An 18,294-nucleotide genomic window follows, 5' to 3' on the forward strand; every position below is an offset into this window, starting at 1 on the left:
TTCACGGGAGAAAAAGACTAAACGTTAGAAGTTGTTTCAGATGAAGCAAGCAAATATTATGCATTTTATCTGCACTGAAAATGCATGTGTACTCTACACCAGCAGGTTCATCTCAGTAAATGGCTGCATCATTGTACTTCTTAGTACAATTCATTACACACAGAGTGATACGTTGGAAGGGTTTCTCCTTATTTTGTTATTTTTGATGAATAGCCAGAATTCTGTTTTGTTACATGAATTTTTAAAAAATGCAATATTTTTAATACAGAAATTTTATGTGGCGGCCATGTCATGGGCTGCATAATCATTTGGAAGACTGGCACCCTCCAAGTAAGGGAAAGCCCCAAAAGGTCATTATTGAAGAAGCTGGATGTCCAGTCAGCTGTAAACAAGCAGGACAAGTTGCAGGAAAAAGTGTGGTAGAAAAGATGCAAAAGCCACTAGGATAACGTCAGCCTTGAAAGGTTTGTGAAGCAAAGCTCATTCAGGAGTATGGGGAGATTTCCAAGGTGTGGAAGCCAGTGATCTTCTTCACCCCTGACCACACATCTCTGATATTGTTCTCCTGGACCTTGCTCTCCAGCTTTTTCCTGTACATCTCCTTGCTTTCTCTTATCTTGAGTTTATTCTGTATAATCCTTAGTAATTCCTTATCTCACTTCCTTGCCTTTTTATCCACGTTCAGCAGTTCCTCCAGGTCACTGGTGATCAGGGTTTGTTGTAGGGCAAGCATCTCACTGTTTTGGTGGGGGTGTCCACCCAGAGAGTTTATACAATCAGTCACACTCAGTCAGGCATTGATGTCCTCTCCATGTGGCTGGCACAGTGCATCCTAGTCTGTTGCCTCAAAACAACCCTTAAAGGCTTCCTTAGCTTCCTGTGACCATTATCTCACAGCTCTCTTTACTGCAGGTGGCCTTTGAAAAGGAGCAGAAAAAAACAGATTATGATCTGATTTGCCAAGTGGTTTGGCCTTAGAGATGTATGAATCTTTGACATTTGCTTAAAACAAGTCCAGAGTTTCTTTCTCTTCTCTCTTTGTTTCCTTCAAACACGCCAAATAAGAAGCGACCGTTTTTAAAATGTCTACTCAAACTTGTATGCACACCCCCCCCCCCCCAAAAAAAAAAAAACATTGAAAAGTTAATCGATGTAGCCTATTACATTCAAAAGCCTAGCGCTGCTCTCTGTCCTGCAATAGATGCAATGAATTCATTGCATATTGTGCTGTATTCCAAGCGCTTATTTCCCTTAGTTTGGAAGATTGCTTTAAACGCAATGAAAACCAAAACAGTCAGTTTCTCAGAAAAGGTGGAACACCACCACTGGAGAACGAAATAATGTTACTTTCCATAACGTCTCAAACATTACAGAAGAAGAACGAAGGTGCAGCTTGGTGTGTTGCCTACTAGTCAAAAGTTGGGAAAACAAGTTGGATTTGCTAATTGTAGTTGTAGCAGCAGAAAGTCAGAGTCTCTCTCTCCATCTGCGTTCAAATGCTTAAATGGTGTCTGTACACTACTGTGCCTCTAGTTTAATTACAAGTCAGAATTAGGGAAATGGTGTATAACTGCAACCTGAACTACATCTCATGTATTTAAGGCTCGTATTCTTAGCAAATATCAGAGTACTGCGCGTTGCGATGGTTGAGAAACCCCACCAGCAGGGGGCGCAGTGGAGCTGCGGCTCAAACAGAGAGCCGCCGACGAGGAAGCGTGTGGTGCTGATGCTGAAGAGATGGAGCAGAGGGAGTGGAAGCTGCTCGGTTCTATGTCCTCCGGACGGATAGCAACATCCAGGTAAGACAAACAGGCGACGAATATCTCCATGGAGTCAAAAGACACGGCAGCCGGCGGAACTGAGCGCGAAGCCCACAGAGACACAGGAGGGGGACGCTGTGCATGTGTGGATGTGTGAGAGAGGCCACTGGCTGGATGGATGTCGGAGCAGTAAGAGCTCCAGCGGAGAGAGAAGATCATTTATTCGGCGTTGTGGTGCGTGAGAAATCAACCCAGGAAGTATACTTTGCTAAAATAAAAATAAAGCAGCAGGCGGACGGCAGTGTGCAGCGCTAAAAACGGGCCTGAACAGGATGAGGCATTCAGGTGGTGCAAGCAGGGTGGGACATGCCAGCCTCTCATGCCTCACCCAGCGGCTGAGGAAAGTCACCATTACGTTTAGCTTGGAATTTCTATTATTTGGTATAATGCATGTTGGTGACATTGATGTGGGAAGGTGTAGAAGAATGCAGTACTTGTCTTTTTACTCATATTTGAAGTAGGGGATTCTGCTGTTTCCAACACTGCTTGGCAGCAGAAAGCTTTTCCTGTTTGTTCTACACCTTCACACAGAGCGGGAGTTTTGCTAAATACTTTTAAAAAGTGTACAACTAGTGTGACTTTTAATGATATTAAGAAATGACATGTTTCCAATGCCTTTAAGCGTTCATACACCCTGAACTTTTTCTCGCTTACAATAACAGATTCCAGTTTATTTTACTGTATTAGACCTGCACAAGGGTTTCAGGTTATAAAGCAATTACCCAAGTTTTGAGCATATCACTGAACAATGTTTCATCCATCGTCTGAAAATAGAAATGGTCTGGTTCAGCAACAAACCTACAGCAAGAGATGCTTATCCAGGTAAACTATCAGGTTAAGCAAGGACATCATTTATAACTGACTGTAAGTCAAGGGGCCCACTATAACTCTAGAGGAGCTGCAGAGACCCACAGCTCAGGGATCTGTTGACAGCATCGTTTTCCACCAATCTGGCCTCTACGCCGCAAGAAGGCAGCTGTTGAATGAAAGTCACATGAAGCAATGTTTTGTTACGAGATATCTACGACACCACAATCATGAGTGGTTCTCTGGTCAGATGAGAGCGAAGGCCTGCGACCCTCATATAAAACATTCTATTAGGGAAACATGTTATGTGGGATAATATTGCTTAATATTGCAATGATGCTATGGCTCTTAAATAGATATTTAGATAAATAGTGCTCAGGTTTGTCTGCTTTCGGTGTGTTGCAAACCAAGACCCCAGCCTCTATGGGCAACAAAATAAGCTTGATTGTAATTTCTTCAGGGGTTTACATAAAATTTGAATGCCAATTTATAGCATTTTCTGCAGCATTAAACAACAACCGTCACCAAATGTATTGGTGAGCATAAATGCATCGTAGTAAGTTCCTAGGATCTTCATCATCATCATGTCATGCGACCAGCAAACCAAACCAGAACAGCAGTCGGAGCTAGTGGCTTTTGTGTCTGTATTAAAGAAAATTATATAAACATGATATTAATTGTGTGTGTTTTGCTTTGAGTGGTTCGTTTCACTGGGTCATCAAAGCGGGGTGTTGGCGTTAAAAATTCAACAGTCAGGCTTTAAATGGGTGGTTCCGGTTTTCTGTTAGATGCTGACCTGCTGATTTTGTTTTCATCTTATTGATAGTGTCTTTTAGAGGACACTCCTCTGTTGACCTGTTGATCGCTGATCAAGCCAAAGTCAGCCAGATTCTGGAGCATCTCTAGCAAGCTTACATTAATGGAGCCGGTTTCAGTTACGTTGAACATTTCAGTGGTTTTTCTGCGATTGTTCTTGGAGACTGAACGTTTCTCATGAAAATGCAAATCTTCAGCCTTTGCGGCAAATCAACTGGAGGCTGGCCTGGTATTAGCCGATTTATCCCCTGAGAAGCCATGGTTTTTGGAACGCAGGTGGTGCACAGAGCCTTTCTTTCACACAGAGGTTCTAGGAATTTGTCATCAAAGATTTTATTAAGAAAGGAATTGCTCTCCAATTAAAATAAACGAGACCACTTGGTGCGGAATGTAAGAGCTGCCTTCCTTGTTCATTGCGTTCCAGTGTTTGGTCGCATGCTTGTGGAGTTGCTGTGATTTCAGGACAGGAGCTGTGTGAGCTATAAAAGCCATGTCTACCAGCTGAAATGTATCTGCTCCTAGGGTTTCCACATACTAAGCTAATATTAGCGAGGGCAGATGAAATGCTACTAGTTTTGTGGAAAGACTGATGGTTGATGGATGATTTAAAACATCTGACAAGTGTCAGGAAAAAAGATCTGATCAATTGTATGTTTATTCCTTCAACACAATGTAAAAATGTTTTGGAAAAAATAATAGAAATACAGTTGCTATTACAAACTAATATGTTAAATGAGAACGCACACTTTGTCTGTGACATCAATATTATGGAAACTCTGAAACTTGTAACATAAGACTGTAAAGATGGTGTGTAGGATCAATTGTGTTACACAGCTGGAAGATGCTGTGCGTCCATTAAACAAGTTTCAGCTGTTCAAAAGCTGACCTGTAAATCATAAGCAAACTGACTGGATCTCTGCTTAGAGGTGCTGAGGGAAGGTCTGCAGAGAACGCTGACTGACAGGCCTCAGCTCAGCTGAAGAGCACTAACTCAGCAGAAGTGAGAGGTCGACTGAATGGTACCAGTGCAGATGTGCGAGTACGGCCATATTGGTGCGCCACCACTGATCATCTGTGAAACGTGCTGGGAAAGGACCAGGTAAAGCGTTTCCTCTCTTGACGGGTTTGTTGCTGTTAATGGCCGTCTGAAATCGGCACCGCAGTCTGACGCGCCTGTCCTCCTAGGGAAGCTAGGAACAGAAGGTATGAGATATTATTGAGAGTATTCGGATGGAGCCCATGTGACACCCAGATAACCCACAGGAGGACTACATGTCTCTGATTATGTGACTTTTGATGGTAGCTGGTTGCACCAGAACTTTTTAGGGACTTGGCAACAAATGGGGTGGATAAACCCAGTGTGGCAATTTTGAGTTTTTGTCTAGTCTTTCTCATATATTGTTCTCATGTCACTTCACTAACTTAGACTATTTTAATCATATCCATCACATAAAATGGGATTATAATTTAAATAACAGGTTAGAATGTAACACAATATGTGAAAAACCAAGGCGGGTGGATACTTTATGGTATCTCTGGCTGGCTCTTTGCTAATGCACTCTGGTGTTTTACCCGTCTTCCATAAACTGATAAAGGGATTTAGCTAACACCAACATGAAATCCCAGAGTCCTCGACGTTTTTTCACATTTTATCACACTGCGGTGGCCCGTCATGTATTTATTTTTCTGGATTTTATGTAACAAATGAGTGAATGATAAAGGCGTGGAAAGAAAAACAGTGCTTTTGAAAATAAACACCCGAAAATAATTAAAATGCATTTGTATTCAGCCCAAACAATACCAATAATTACAAAAGACAAGAATTCACTGCAAGTTTAGATGAAAGCCTTTTGAGATCTGTACCAGCTTCACACATCTAGAAAAGTTTGCTAATTCTCGCAAAATACTGTAGATCAACCTCAGTCAGACTGGGCGGAGAGCTTCTGTGAACAACAGTTTTCATGTCTTGGTTCAGATTCTCCATTGGTCATCCGGACTTTGACTGGGCCAGCGTAAATATGCTTCGGTTAAAACAATACCGTGGTATTGTTGTTGTTGCCTCTGTCCCAGTTGCCTCTAACAACTTTTACTCCAGGAGTGTCCATCCAATCCCCCATTAACTCTGAGCAGCTTCCATGCTGAGATCTTGGCCACAAAATGATGCTGCTACCCTGTTTGGCCCCATGGTAATGGTGAATAATCAAGAGTCCAGGTCAGATTTCACTCAGATTCACACATAACACACAGACCAAAAACACAAGACATACTCTTCAGGAGTCAGAGTGATTGGCAGTGTTAGTTTTTCACCAATCAGCGCTTTATATGTCGGCCACTTTACAATTATTCGATCCATGACATAAAAACCCCATCGACCTGCATCAGAGTTTGCTGTTGTCACATGGATAAATGCACTGCAAAAACGGAACTAGAAGTAAGTAAATGTTCTTAAAATTAGTGCATTTGTCCTTGATTTGAGCAGGTAAATAAGATGATTTGCCAATGGAATAAGATTTTTGCACTTAAAACAGGAACAATTCATCTCAATCATCTTATTTCATGTGCAGGACGTTTTTATTTGGGGGTAAAAATACTCATTCCAATTGGCAGATAATCTTATTTACCTACTCAAATCAAGGATAAATGCAATATCTTTAAGAACATTTTACTTATTTTTAGATCCGTTTTTGCAGTGTGTGGACCGGGGTGTGAATCGGCGCGGTGCGCGGCCTCTTTGCTCTCAGAGCTCAGACGTCGTCGCCTTGGAGCGCTCAACCTGATTAACCGGCAGCGCTAATCAGAGGGAGCTTATTTTGAAAGGGCCTGCCGGATGTTGTGGTTTGCCGTCGCCGTTCTGACGCCGGCGGAGGCAGAGCTGCAGTGCGGACAAACAGGCTGGCAGCGGACATCCTTACAGCCGCGCGCCGCCCCGACAGCCCGCACGGCTCTGCCTCAGCCGGGGGTCTCCGGTTCGGCCTTTTCTTGCGGATCGTCTTTCGGATCCGGTCCAACGGGAGGAAGGAACCGCTCCGCATCCTCCTCCACCCTCTCCTCCTCATCCTCCTCCTCCTCCTCCTCCCCCCGCCCTCCTCTTCCTCCTCAGCATCACCATCAGCTGCAGCATCAGATGCGTCCGGGACGGCGGCGGGGTTCCGAGAACAGCACCTTGGGTTGGTTTCTGGACTCTGCTCGTGCCGGACTTGCGGCGGGACGTCTGGGTTTCGGACGGACCCGGTGCGGGTGGATACGGCCTGTGTCTGAGGAGGAATAAATGGTGATTTAGTCCTGTGGGAGTCTGAGGCCCAGACCTCGACCCCTTCTCGGTGGAACGGTGGGTTTTCTGGACCAGAACGGTTTGTGCCGAAGTAAAATCCCAGATGAAGATTCCCAAAAGGCGGAAAAGGAGCGGACGGTGTGCCAGGTAGGCCCGATCCGGACCGGTCTGGGCCCGGAGCAGCTCTTACATTTACTGGGCGTGTGTGGGGAACGTTCCGGGCCGACGTGTGAAATGAATAACGTGCGTCGGCGACGTTTGATCCGAGCGAGACCCGCGCATCCCCTCCCGGATGCTGATGCGGGCTGTGTAGCCGGGAGGTTCTGTAATTCATAGCGTGGTCCAGTGCGGGCCCAATGTATTGATTAGGAGAATGTGATGGTACGCATGCGCGCCGAGGACCCATGACTGTGCACTGCAGAGGACAGATTGAATAAAGAGTGATGCAGGGATGCTGCGGTTCAGAGCTGGATCAGAGCGGAAGTGAAGCTCTCACGCGCTCTGTTGTTCATCTGGACACTTTGTTCATTCTTTGTTTAGAGCAAACACGCCGTGTTGACGCTGGCAAGTGCAGCCTAAGAAAGTGATTTTGTTACTTTCCAGTCGTTTAGTTCAGCTCAGCCTGTTACCGTTAACTTTAAGGACATTAATGATCAGCCAATTAAAAGATGTCATTCATAAGGAAACTCCTGTCTCTGCTGGAGCAGAGCAGGGACGGAACCATTTCTGAATATTTACAGTGCTAGCCAAAATTATTATGAGCCCATGGGAAAGATTTCTGAAAAGCCTTTAAATAAAGTGATCCTTTACCGCTGAAGCGTAATCTCACTCGGAGATCATTTCACAAATTCTTCTTTTCACAACTGCTACAGATCGTCCAGAGTTCTGGGTCCTCTCTTATCCTCTCCCTTCTTCAGCTCCGTCTTTATTTTAAGATGGCCATGATAAAAGATTGAATTCCTTTCTGGTGAACCATTTCTGTGTCGATATGACCATTTGTTTGGCCACCAAATTCTAATTTAGCTTTTCAAGGATGTGTAGTTTTTTTAGGCCATGCACTCGAGCCATCACAGACCCCCCACAACCCCCACCATGCTTAACTGTGGACATGTGATACTTTTACATATTACATATACCCTGTTCCTCACTAAAGCCACCTGGACTGTTTCTTGCCAAAAAGCTCAATCTAAGCCTCATCCATCCATCCATCCATCCATCCAACCATCCATCCATCCATCCATCCAATCATCCATCCATCCATCCATCCATCCATCCATCCATCCCTCTCTCCATAGCGACATCCTCCAGCTGTTTCTGGAGGATGTCGCTATGGCATTCAAAAGGCCATACAGGATACATAGCCCCTCCAGAGAGTTCTGGGGCTCCATCCAAATACCCTTACTAGTTGCTTCGAGCTCCTATTCCTTGACATTTCACGGGGTCAACAGTAAGAACTCTATTGTGAGAAGGAATGCCGCTTCGGACTGCTGTGCTGATTTCAGACAGCCTTTAACTCCGACATCACCATGTGACAGAAACTCTCATGGATGATGTGAGTCAAATTCAGACCTACAGCCTTCTGAAAATAAAGTACAAAGTGCGCACTCTCTTCTCTCCGGCCATTTTTGTTGATTTCCGTGAGGGAGCTGTGCTGATATGTCATATCACGCAAAGGATTGTGGGATACCTTATAGCTCCTTAGCACCGGTAAAGGTCGTTGTGGGGTTCCTAGGCAAAACTAGTCGTGGGAGGGAGCATACAGTCTACCTCCTTCCTTACTGACTGCACTATTCGGACAGCACTTATCATGGCTACTGCTGACGCACTTCTGCTTTGGCTAAAGAGCCCTTGCTCTATAAGGGTATTTGGATTGAGCCCACATCTGTCCCGGGATCTCTTCCCAGTGGGAACAACCTGGAAAACTCCCAAATACAGGCTTCCTCCTAATAACAAAGCTCCTCCCCCACATCTCTAAAGCTGAGTCCAGCACCCCTTGGGAGAAAACTGATTTTAGGTACTTGTATCCAAGATCTTGTTCTTTCAATCATGATCCAGACCTCACGACCATAGGTGAGAATCAGAATGTAGATGGGAGAGTTTTGCTTTTTGACTCAGCTCTTTCTTCACCACAACAGACCGGCGCAGCGCTGGCATTACTGTAGACCCAGCCCCAATCCGACCGTCCATCTCCAGTTCCAGCGTATCATCCCTCATGAACAAGACAGCAGGATGCTTAGACTCCTCCGCTTGAGGCAGAGACAGAGTTTCAACCAAGAAGGGGCAATCCACCTTTTTCTGGTCGCAGGTTCACGTGCTTCTAGTTAAAATTCCATCAAATCTTTTGGTAAAACTTATTTGGCACGATTGGATTATTTCACCCACTGAATAAACGTTCTCCAACCACAGGTTATACTGTGTGAAAACATACCAGCGTGCGCGCACACACATAAACACGCACACACATATATATTTGAAGGCTTTTTGTAGATCTTTACCAGGCGTATAAATGCAGCCAGCACTGTATTTATCTGAAGGGTGGTACTACTTTTATGCTGGAGATGTTTGCAAACAGACATTTAGCATGGATAAGTAGATTTAACAACCATTTTTTTGTTTGGCTAAACAGAAGATCTCCTAAAAATTACCAAGCAAAAAGTATTTAAAATTAGTCTTTTAAGTTCTTCAGATGAACTGGAAAAGTTTGATTTAGATGACTTTATTTGGATTCCCTTTAATAATAGATCTAAAAAGAGGCACTTGGAGATCATTTTTTGGCAGTGAAAGGTTCAAACTGAAAACCGCCAAACCATCAAAATCAAATTCACAGATTTACTTGAAATTGTAAAATCTGTACTTTTTTAGTCCAATTTTAGTCCAGCATACAGTTGTGTTTGTGTTTAGTTTTGCTTTTCTCCCGTATTTTCTGGAAACCCAGAGAACCGAGCAGTGATTAAGACTTCTCAGACTAATTTCTTGCTTGAATTATTTTTACAGAAACATGTTGAGAAGCCAGGGACGTAAGGAAACTGAGGCAATACATTGTGTGCACAATACTTTTTTTCTCTGATATTATCCTGCGATGGTTTGGATATGTTGCGTTTTCAAAATGGGGAATTTGAGCTATTCTTGAAAGCTTTCACAAAAGTGTCCTACTCTGCCTATGCTCAGCTAGACGCGGCTGCCTGATCCGTGTGTGTTCAGTTCACAAAGCTATAAAACTGTACGTCTGATGTTCTCCTCCATCTAATGGCAGATTCACCATGAAATTCTGAATTCAGTTCAGAAAAGCTTCGAGTGTGCAAGTTGTCTTACAGCAACGGAACATAAAAGACCTTCTCAGTGAGTTGAGGATTTACCTGCAGCCTTCTGCACATCAGCTGGTTTCAGTGAAACTGCTGAGACAGCAGAAGTGATGTCTCCTTTACATAAACTACTCTTAACATCCCACTGGAAAGTACCGAGCATAGGTGTCCACAGCATTTTAGCTAAATGAAGTGGTTAACCATCTTGAAGATAAAACAGCAGGGGGATACGCAGCTGAGCTGATGCTGCAGTGCATTAATATTTGCATGGTGCCCTCTCTGCATTTAAGCATTTAAATATGGACACAAGCCAGCATCTGAAGTTGGTTCTTTAGCAAAACAATTTAAACAAATCTATACATTGACATCAAAGAACGTATTCCCAACCTTTACACTTGTTCACATTTTGTCACATTACAGCAAAGCCCTGAATCTATTTAATCTAAATTTGATGTTATATTTATTTATAATTTTTTACAAAGTAATAATTTAAACATTGTAGTGCTCATTTGTAATTAGCCTTCAATCCTCTAGATACCCGTGTACCAAATCTGGGACAACCAACCACCTTCAACTACCCGGTAACCAAAGTCCTCCCACAGGACTGCACCTCATATCACAAATACATTGTGATTGTAATATAAGTGTGCACAATTGTAATACTACCAAAGACTGAATGCAGGATTTGTTGCCCGTTAGATTTCAAGTGTCAGGAGTTCACATTTTGATGCCAAGATTTCGCCTTTGGGTAGGAGTCTTGTTGCAGTAGCTGTCCCTGCCTGATTTATCCCCAAAGCAACCCCCAGATTATTCATACCCCTCCACAGATTTAGCTTTAAAATAATCCTTTAATTTGACCTACACAGTTCTTCTGACTGGAACTAATATTCATGTTTTTTGGAGTCCTGACCTAAACATGACAGAGAACCTGTAATGGAAGCTGAAGATTAGGGGGAAGTAAAAAGACTGAACCCCAGCTTTGACAGACTGATGGTTGATATCATGAGTACAGATCAGTAGGCTGTTCCCAGTCTGCAGCGTTCAGGAACTACAGTACCGAATGGGCACTGAGGATGGAAAAACCAGTGAGCCTGGAGCATCACCATCATTCCTAACGAGGAATCATTGCTGCATGTGGGCAGCAAGGGCCCATCTTTACTGTTCTAACCAAGGGAAAAGCTTCAGTAGCATAACATTAGGCCACGCTATTGCTCATTGGCGAATAACATCTGTAGCTGGAACTATAGTTTAGTTGGAATAGTTGACAACCAAGCAGGACATTAAAAGGGTCTAGTTCATTGCTCTCAAACTGAAACCCTGTAGGGCTGGTGTCCTGAGACCTTCAGATGTGTCCCTTGTCCTGCACACCTTAATCGAATGCATAAACTGCCTGACTAGCGTGATGGATTTTTAAATATTTTGAAGTGTACCTTTTTTGAGTTGCCACATCAAAACTTAAGTTTTGTCCAGCTCACTGGTTATTTCGCTTTTTGAGTTACTAACAGATAAATCACATAGGAAAAAAATATATATAAAAAGGGGCAATTTTTTAGATTGTTTTTGGCCCTGGATCCTTTTACTCCTGACTTTTAAACTAGTCCCAAGCTCCTTGTCCTTAAACTGAGTTCTGTTTAGTGTTAATATTCCTATTCTATATTCTATGAATATTGGTGATATGACAAGAATACTGGTCACAAACTTTAATTTAACAGATTTAAATCTAGAATAATCCAGTTTACATTTTTCAGTACTATAGTTTTCAACTGATCTGCTTTACAGATGCCAGAAAAGAGTGAAACAGCCTTTACTGCACTGCCTAATCAAAGGCCGGCTTCAGCGCTGCGTGATTCCATGATTAGTGGAAAAGAAACATGATAAGAAGCATCTAGGTGGACATGTTATACTCACATGTCTAAATTGTCATAAATAATAAAAGAAACGTCTACAAAATTGATTCTGGGATAGTACGAAATGGAAATATGACAGAACGTTTTCAAAGCCATTTTTCTCTTTCCTGATGAGCAAGTCTACAGCCTCTGGCAAAAACTATGTTGTTACTCCTTGACAAAAAGGCCAAAAATCTATTTTTTTTGAGTATATTACGAAACCAAACTTCAAAATAATAAGAAAAAAACCTTATTTAAATAATCATTCATTTCAACATCTGGATATTATGGCTTTGTAAAAACATACCTTTCCCTTCCAGGAGAACAAACATGTAATTAACATTTCTGAAACAATTACCAGCAAGTGTAATTGTGCAAATAAAGCTTGCAGACGTTAATGAGAGGCTGCCGCTGGCTGATTGACAGGAAACATGGACCCAACAACTCTGCTCCAGACCATGTAAACAACACAATAAAGTCTCACAGTTTCGCTTTGTGGTGAATCTAGCATTACATGGTAGTACTAAATGAATATTTCATTTTTCCTACACCGATTCTGTGCACTGCATTTGCTCTCTGAGGAATTAAAGATGTAAACACTGTTTATGAACTCCTGCCCCCCCTCATGTTCTGCCTCACTTGTGAAGCCAGGACAGACAGCCGCTGGTCGTTCTCCTCATCCTCTGACGGTTAACTCTGCCCTCTGTTTTGGCTTGTAGGCTGACAAAGGAGCAGGAAGGGTATTTTCCCGCTCAGGATTTGTTGTAAACCATCAGGTTTTCCAGGAGCTCAGAACTATGGTGAGCTCTGAGTGACTTTATCAGATCAAAACTGGAATGATGACAACTCGGCTACTGGCAGAGCATCCCACCCTCTCCTCCACAATAATAAACTGATAGATTTATAGATAAAGGCGAAGAGAAGAAGTCAAGACTGCGGTTTGATTGTAGAGGAGGTGTCTGTCAGGATGATTCACTTTGATTTGCTGCTGAGGTCCCGTTACAACCCGTAGTTTACTGCTGCTGGACCACTAAGCCTCCTTTTCTAATTTACACATCAGTACTGAATGCTGTTCTATTTGTTTATATGGACATTATATATGACGCTGCAGTAAGTGCAATATAATTCACTTAGTTATAACACCTTATGAAGGTCTCTGTTCATTAAAAGTAGTTTCAGTCCACACCGATTGAAACGTAATGATTGTTCACAGCTAAGGTTGCCTTTTGAGAAGCCTGTACAAACTGTGAAGTCCCTGAGTAAACGTTTTGCATCCATGTTCTCATAATTTTTCTTTGAAAAAAAATCTAGAGTTTGCAATTGTGACAGTAAAACCACTCATTAAATGTAAGCCTTTCACTGCAGCATTTATCCAAACAATACAAAAAAAAAAAAAAAAATCTAATTTTGTTTAGGCTTAAAATTGTCTGACAAATCTCAGGCCATCTAAAGACACTATCTGGGAGTTGCCATGCCACAAAGTTTTTGCTCCAATGCAACATCTTTTATCTTTTATTCGTGGCTCTTCCTAAATGATAAGATTCTAGTGATAACTAACAACCTGGGGAACAAGTAATAAAACGCAAATAAATAACGAATGAAAGGTTGGGGGTTACAGTCTAATCCTAAATCTAATGCGTTCCTTAGTCTAAGAGGGGAAAGAACAAAATGGGATATGTGAACCAGCCACCTAGCCGTCACAGCAGAGCAGGAAAAGTCCCTTACTTGGGTCAGACGTGAGCCGGGTTATCTTAAGCAACTAGCCAGGGTCGCTAGTCTTGGGTTAGTCTGGTTTTTGATGATTTACAAAGTTCAGTCTAAGCCTCTGACTTCAGTTCCACTGGAGGACGTGCCTCCCGGGGAGGAGCATTACAAGGCACTGATCGACGATGAAAAGCAGCCGTGATTTAATGTGTTATGCAGCCAATCATACGTTGATTTCTGAAACATCTGATTAGAGCTCGACCGATACATGTTTTTTTTAAGACCAATGCCGATACCGATTATATTGGCATCAGCCAATTTTTTGAGGCCCAATTTTTGGAGCTGATATTGTTTTTTCTTCCTCCATTTACAAGATAAAAATGACAGAATAAAAACAAACGTTAAACAAGTCTCAAAACTTGCGTTTAAACCCGCCAATGGTAACAATCAGCTTCAGACGGCAGTTTTAAACATACACAGAAAAAAATCTGCATCACGACTTACGGCAGCGCTTAATGAATGTGTCGCAGCAAGAAAAGTTCTTCTTCTTTAGTTCAGTGGGAAGACAGAGGAGAATAAACACTGACCACCGCTGCAGTGTATGGACGGTGTTTTATGTAAAGTTAGACACTGTGATCTCAAGGCATGGCTGCTGAATGTGTTAACAGATCGGCCAACGCATCCACACATCGGCCGATACCGATGCAAGAACCCCCCCCCCCCCCCCCCCCCCCCCGCAGATATCGCCCCAAAATATCGGCCAACCTCTACTTTCAACAACCTATCACTGTCGACACAGTACTATCTGGTGTGTGAGGCATTTCTAACTTGTAATCATTCGTATTTATCAAATAACAGGTTCCCATTTAAAGTTTGAAACATTTAACAATCAATACTGAAATATGTTAAAGCTTTCTCGATTAAACATAATCAAACGGTTCACCGTAAAATCGTTGAGGTGTCTTGTTTCATGAGGAGCTTTTTAAATCTGCTGGCAGCATTCACACAATAAGATTGGTACAGCAACGTTGAGAAAGGCTATGAAACAATCATTATTAGAAGAAAAAAACAAGACAAAAACTGAGTTTATGTTCACTAAAGCCAAAGTCCACTGGAGCCATTCTGGATCTGGAAAAGAGAGGTCTTGCAAATGACACATCTGTATGTTTTCTCTGTACTATTAGTAGAATGAGTCATGCCCCTCAGACATATCCATCTGTTCTACATCTATATAACAAGTAAAACAGCAGTTTCTGATGTGTTTACAGCTACGTAAGACTGTCGCTGTGCTTTCAGGGAAACTTAGTGGTCGCTCTCCTCTGCAGTGACTGGAGTCTCAGCAGCGTGTCGAATTCTGCAGCAGGTTTCACTGCATCTCCAGTGTTGCAGCTGCTGGTGGCTGCGCATCTGTTGATGATATTGGTACTGCTGTTAATGGACTGTATCACTGAAGATACAGAGAAGCCTCCTCTTTTTTCCTTTGCAGTCTTCCCAGGCCTCTAGGAGGGCTGGTCAGACCGGAAGCACAGAGAACCCTTTACTATTATGCGCCTGAACTCTGCATGCACTGATGACGGCTTGGGCATTGCATGCTGAACAGCATGGTTTGGGGACTGACATGCATCATTTTGAACTTAAGGTTTCCCCCACAAATTTACTCAAAGCTGATAACCATTTATGGCCGGTATGTTGTATCCCAGAGGAGTAAAAGTTGGTGTTCAGTTCCGGCTGGAGAACGCCAAAGTAAGAGCAGACAGCTGCTGTGAGACTAATGCAGCTGATGGTAGTAGTCACTAGAGTGGATGAACAGTTTTTATGCTTTTCTGGCTCAGAATAATCACATCCCTTGAGATTATATCCCCTTGCAGTTGTGACAGTTAACCCACCTTCAGACAACCCATCTTTAAAATGTGAGGATTTTTCTTTGAGCCGATGCTCTGATGTTCGGATGGAGCAGTCAGGGTTGAGAGAACCCCTGTAAAGACTGGCCATTTTCCAAATCTGCAGCTACTTTGAGCTTTGTAAACTATAAAGCTTTCCTGAATTCTTTTTCCGTTACGGCGCTGTGAAAAAGTATTTGCCCTTGCATTTTTCTTCTGTTTTTGCTTTCTTGCTACACTTAAATGTTTCAGATCAAGCATGTTTTAATATTGGATAAAGGCAACACGAGCAAATACAAAAAGCTGTTTTCAAATGATAATTTCATTCATTAGGAGGGAAAAAAGCTATCCAGACTTACCTACCAACCTCATCTTATGTGGAAAAAAATGATCCCCCCCAATCTAGTTGAGTCAGACTTAGCTGTAATAACCGACATCAAGAGTTTGCAGTTTCGAGGGATTTTGGCCCGTGTTATCATTCAGCTGCAGGGCTTTTGAGCATGAACGTTGAGTTTAAGGTCGTAATACAGTATCTGAAATGGATTTATGTCCAGACTTTGAACAGGCCACTCCTAAACTTAATTTTATTTCTTGATTTATTTATTCATTTAGAGGTGGCCCTGCTTCTGTGCTTTGGATAAATGTTGTGCTGCATAACCAGAGTTGCTGTTCTGATGGCGCTACATTCCCCAGCAGGGTGTTGTGGTAGAGAACAAAAGTCATCATCCCATTAATTATGGTAAATCGTAAAAGGTCTTGATGAGACAAAGCTGCCCCAAACCCTCTCGGTGCCACCATCGTGTCAGTACGATGTTCTGGTTCTGAAATGCTGTTAGTTTTGGGTCAGATGTAACATTAGCCACACCTTCCAAAAAGTTCCACTTTTGTCCTTTAACTCTACCCAATATTTCCCAGAAGTCTTGGGGATCATCAAGAGTTTTTTTTGTAAATGTTGAACGGGCTTTATCTTCTATTTGGTCTGCAGTGGTTCTTCCAGTGATCTCATGTTTGCCCATCCTCTCTCTCACTGTTTAATTATTAACTCTGGCCCTGACTGAGGCATCTCTAGGAAAGGTTTACCTCTGCTGCTGATTTTGGCTGTCACTGTCGTTCACCGGCATTAGAAATAGTCAATGATTTTCTTTTTTCGCCCTTTTTATTTTTACTGTTTTCAAGGATGCGTAGCTTTCAGCTGCCAAAACAGTTCTGTTAAAATGTTTTATTATATCTGCAGGTTCAGTAATAATTAGACCTGCTTGTGAAGTTGAGCTCAGGTTTCTAAAAAAATAGTTAATCACAGTTAATTCACAATTATCTTTGTCTGATGATCTGAAGCCTTTTAGTGTGGAGAAAAAAAAGCAAAAAATGAAGAAATTTGTATGTGGGCAAACACATTTTCACAGCACCATAGACTGTCTTCCCAGTCAGAAATCTCTCAGACTGTTTCCAGCGATCTCCTGGAGATTAGTTCGTCTTCTAGTCAAACACATCCAGCTGATTTTAGAGAGGTTGTTGGGTGCAGCAATCCCCTTCACAATACTAAGTTTCTGGTTTCTTTTTCACCCTGAAAGTAACAGCTAGTTGTGTCAGTACTATCTATTTTAATATTTATATTTGCTCAAATTTATCATTAAAAACACAAAAAGAAAACCCTGGAACATGATAACAGGCTCTATTTCACTCTTTTCAGTAGGATATATGATTTCAGAATAAAATCTTAATTCCTCCCTACTCTCATGGTTGTTTGCCTGTCTTAAACGACGGCAAAGCCTATTTGGGAAATTTTGATTCTAATGTCTGCTGACACAGCTGCTTTCAGGTTGATGCTGGTCTCACAAAGAACCAGCAGATGTTGAAACACAGACACTGCTTCCTCGTTAGCTAAATCTAATGTATGCTGTGTTTTTTATTTACCTCAAAAGTCAAAACTTGGTTCTTGAAAAAAAACAAAAAAAAAATAACGGCACCAAGCTTAAAAGTGTGCTTGGAACCAGTGAAATTTGTGGACATAAATGTTGGGCTCAGGGGCTAACTAGGATTAGCAACACGAGCTAATAATATTAAATAAATTGTCTGTATTGTCTGTGTGTTATGTATTCAACAGTTTTTGTAACAGACATTATACAATACTATGTGGACTACTGATTTAGCGAAATAAAAGCTCTCAGAAGTGCAAATCAACAGCCTATCACAAGTGTGTGTTTGATATGTGTGGCAGCCATATTGGATTATAAAATCGGGGTTGATGATAAGGGTCTGTCATCCCACCAGGCATGGGCTGGTGTAATGTTCTCACACTTTGATATGCTTAAGTAAAAACACAGTGTTCTCACAGCATTCACACAAAAATTTAACACAAGAAAACTGAGCACCTAAAATATACCAATATGACGGCTATGTAGAGGTATAATGATTCTAATAGTGACATTAAGTTATTGCTATTTTGATTATTACACGTACATTTACGCAAAAGTATCGAGTAAACATCTGTATTGTTCAGTAATAGTTTCAAGTGTTTATCATGCAGAATATTAATTCTGCTCACTGTGAACGAACAATCTAATATATTACATGGATATAGCTATTTAACTAGCATGTCCTGTAGTCTTTGATGGTGTTGCCTTAATAAGAGCAGTTGGGGCTTCTGTTTTCTTAATCCAACCTATCTGTGGCAATATTTTCAAACAAGCATATTCAGCCGCCTCATCAGAGAGGGTTAATCGTAGGAACCTTCTTCTAACCGGCTCCTGAGTATTTCCCAGCAACAGGTGGGGGAAGGGGGAATGCTTTGCTGTTCTCGGCTCTATG

General features: G+C 42.1%; 1 protein-coding gene across 2 annotated transcripts in view; it reads left to right on the forward strand.

The window, feature by feature from the left end:
• The first annotated feature begins 1,688 nt into the window (after positions 1-1,688).
• The window catches only part of ttbk1a (tau tubulin kinase 1a), a 52,793-nt gene continuing 36,187 nt past the window's right edge, over positions 1,689-18,294 (forward strand). Inside the window, exon 1 of one of the 2 annotated variants that reach the window (XM_036136766.1) lies at positions 1,689-1,799. The gene's annotated coding sequence lies outside the window, so the exon portion shown is untranslated. Of the gene's footprint in view, positions 1,800-6,117; positions 6,862-18,294 lie in introns of those variants that run through there. The other variant, XM_036136765.1, reaches the window with a different exon arrangement.

This window comes from Fundulus heteroclitus, chromosome 5 (genome assembly GCF_011125445.2).
Source record: "Fundulus heteroclitus isolate FHET01 chromosome 5, MU-UCD_Fhet_4.1, whole genome shotgun sequence".
Lineage (NCBI taxonomy): Eukaryota > Metazoa > Chordata > Actinopteri > Cyprinodontiformes > Fundulidae > Fundulus > Fundulus heteroclitus.